The following is a 3,955-nucleotide window of genomic DNA, read 5'->3' as shown; positions in this document are numbered from 1 at the left end:
GGTTGCGAAACACTGGTATTGAGCATCTGATAAAAAATCATCTCTTGTTTATTTTGGTACATGTTCCTGAATACTGTGTATTGCCTTTTATCATCTCGCTGTGCATACCGCTAGCTGGGATGCTTTGCACCTGCCTCTGACTCAGACCATAGCCCAGTCACAGATTTGATTGCTTCAGAGGCCCTGACTCAGCCAAATAGTCATAAGCTTTATCTGCTGCATCAGCACAGTCTCAGAGTAAGAGGACCAGATATTAGCAGGGGCAGCAAAGTTCAGAGCGTGCTAAAGTAAGCAGTTATTAGACTGTAGAACTGCAATGGGGGCATTCTGTAGAAATGGAGGTAAATATACTCCATGGTCTATAAAAGCATGTAGACTAGAGTAAAATGTGTGGTATTCTAGTAGACTAAATGGCTCTTATCAACATTGACTCTAGTCTGTCTGTGTGTGTGTGTTAGGGAAGTTAGACTGTAAGCTCTATTGGGGCAGGGACTGATGTGAGTTCTCTGTACAGCGCTGCAGAATTAGTGGCGCTATATAAATAGCCGATGATGATGGTATTTTATTATATAATCTGAATTAATTGTACCACCAATCTACCTTCTTCCTCTACTATTATAGAATCCGCCGCCCTAAATCTCAAAATACTAAATTCAATCAACCGTTACATTAGCAAAATAACAGTAACATAAATTCACACTGCCCGTGAGCCACGTCATCCTGGTCAGGAAAATCATCCACCTGTAAATGTGAAGTGGAAACATGTCATCACCACCATACAAGTGTGTAGCTGGTTTGTGGATCAGTGGTGGGTCACTGCCCACTTGCCTCTGCAAGACCAGGTTGTCATGGAGATAGCCTATTAATTTATGTCGGGTACAGACACACTGCAAACAAACTTTCAACCCTTACATTTTTTTTTTTAATGTATTTAACCACTCCCTCTGAAAAACCACACATAATTTTTCAGGCTAATGGGAGTATCTACATATGTAACATGATCATATCAATAAGTGCTTTTTTTTTCAGATTTTTCTTCTGTCATGGAGGGCAGCCTTGCACATGAACCAAATATTGCCCACTCAGGTGAGGGGAACATACTTACAAGATGGGCACTAGCATATCTTTCTCCCTGTTGCAAAAATCTTTTTAGATGGGAGCAGCTCCATAGTCAATGGAAAAGGCCAGCCTCAGGGCAACAGCATTTGCAATGGGCTGAGCTGCATAATCTTACTTTAAATGATTGATGTGGCAATAAGTATTATAAACAATATATTTTAAGAACTACTTCCCTATAAGTGCTAGCAGATATAACTTACCAAGACTATTAAAGATATTTTATGATTTCCATGGTGGCGAGTTTCAAGCATTTGTGTCCTTTTTTTGGGACTCAAGTGTTTGTTTTCCCTTAAAGAGATAACAGAAAGATTCAATAAAGTCAAATGTGGATGGTCAAATTGATTGGTTGGATTAAATGGAAAATAGTCATCCAAAAAAGATCAGATTGAAGTGTGTATTTTAAGTAAAATTATTTCCTTATTCATCATCATCATTTATTTATATAGCGCCACTAATTCCGCAGCGCTGTACAGAGAAATCATTCACATCAGTCCCTGCCCCATTGGAGCTTACAGTCTAAAATTCCCTAATATAGACACACACTTATTATTCATCCTACATTGCACATGCAATGAAATGTCTCTCTGGTTTGACAGATCAAAATTGCACTATGTGTAAAGCAATGAATCACTAGTTTATTGAGTTACAATTTGATTAAAATTGATTGGATCATAACATGAGTGCTGTAATTGTACTGTATATTGATCTGATTGTAACAAAAGGTAATCGTTTAGTCTCATTCCGCGACCTTGCATTTTAGGTTCTCAGCTGAAAATTGCACTAGAAGTGTGTGCTGGTGTGATTATAGAATATATTTAGACTATTTATCCAAATAAGTGATCAGAAAGTGCCAAACCATCACAATTTACTCCCCTTTGCTAGGTTTATTAATAAAACCACTTCCCCCAACATAATACTTAGAGCAGAGGCATTGCAGAGTACAGAAGCCTGTATCATCCTTTATGAAGCTAGGAAAGATGCATGTATTGGCATTAATAAAAGGGACTGTGTAAAGTCACCACAAAACTGCTGGAAAAATGCTCTTTCTCCACTTTGTTCCATTTAACAAAAGCTTAAGCTGTCTTCAGCTATTTAGCAATGTCCTCATAGACCTCTATGTGGATGGCAAACTGAATCTATTCATTAAGTGTTGACAAGCTTCGCCACTAGTACTCAAAACTTTCCGCCATCTCAAGAGGCATTACTTAGAACAGTGCAGTCTGGAGGATCCTCGTTGCTGGCTGCATGCTCCTTCTCCTCTTAGGCTAGAGCTGACATTACTGCATATACGTGAAACATCGCAGCATGCGCAGTCAACGCTGTCTGTTCAATGGAGCCCATCTCTATTGCATTATAACAAGCGTTTCGCTGCAAATAGGAATTTTCACCGAGAATCGCCTGGCAGGTAAATATGCTTAAATACTGGTGGTAACATTTTCTGTAGGACTGTGACCAGCGGAGCTACAGATCCTTAAGTATTGCCGCACACTCTCCACCAATGTTAAATAGACCCCTAACCCTATATACACATTGTTTTATGTCGAGAAATTATGAGATACATATTGAAACGGAGCATTTACTAGCACTAGTGTAATATACGCAACCACACCATTTTCAAAGAACTTCTGCAGATACTGTCCATATGTAACTCCTAAGTCTGTGCAGAGTATATAATATGACATTTATCTTCCAAGAGGAAATGGGAGTTTTTTGGGTTTTTTTTTATAACAGGGAACAGAAAGTAACTGTTTCCTGTTCTACATCTGCTGGCTGAGGCAAAATATAAGTAGCTAGTGTTCAATGAAAGGAAAAAGGAAAGACAAAACAAAAAAAGAAGATTTATCTATAAATAGGCATTAAACATGGCAAGGAAAAGTAAATATATTAGTCCTGGTTCTAAATATTATGTAAATTAAACAAATCTAGGGCATAGAAGGAATGTACATTGTTGTAATAACAGGGAACCATGTAAAGAATAAATAATATGTCTCATGTAGTGTCAATGGTAGATGGCAGATAATATTGTGGCAATGTGTGAAGATAACCAAAGTTTGGCGTAACCATATATAGTATATGCTGCGGTTTCCTCCCATACTCTACAAACATACTAGTAGGTGAATTGGCTGCTGTCAAAATTAACTGTAGCCTGAGAAAGGGGATTTAGACTGTAAGCTCCAATGGAGCATGGACTTCTGTTAATAACAAGTATTCTCTGTACAAAGCTGCAGAATTGGTGGCGCTATATAAATAAGTGGTGGTGACGATAGATCGCAGAGGAAGTCCATAGAACATGCAGAAGAAACATTGTGGGGAAAAAACATTCACAGCAAGGTTTGCGGATTATGGTACCCCAGGTATTCACTATTCTGTACGTTCTGCTATAAACACAAACAAGTTATGTTAACTTAAAGAGCAAATCCATCCAAAGTGTAAAATATTCAATAAGTACGAGTTAAAGAGGACAAATCATGGCTGTTCAGCTGCATTATTTCAGAGAATAGCACTATAAATCCAGATTCTGGAGAAAAAGCTAGATGGAGACATGTAGAGAGTCATTGCAGTGCTCTACATCATGCTACTAGCAATGGCCTGATCATGAACAATAACGGGCCCTCATTATTCTGCCACAAGAGAAGGACCAACATTACGTACGTTTAAGGCCTTCCATAGGGAACATATTAAATTCTTGCTAAAATACAAACAAATCCCCCCCCCCAAAAAAACAAAAACAGCAATTTCAATCTCCCCCTCACCAAAAACATGCAAAACGGCGATCCTTTCCATTCTACGCTAGTATAGTTCTCACTCAATATACATCACAAAACAAACACAGAAA

The sequence above is a fragment of the Mixophyes fleayi genome, chromosome 4 (assembly GCF_038048845.1).
Source record: "Mixophyes fleayi isolate aMixFle1 chromosome 4, aMixFle1.hap1, whole genome shotgun sequence".
Lineage (NCBI taxonomy): Eukaryota > Metazoa > Chordata > Amphibia > Anura > Limnodynastidae > Mixophyes > Mixophyes fleayi.
Note: the sequence above shows the minus strand (reverse complement) of the source record.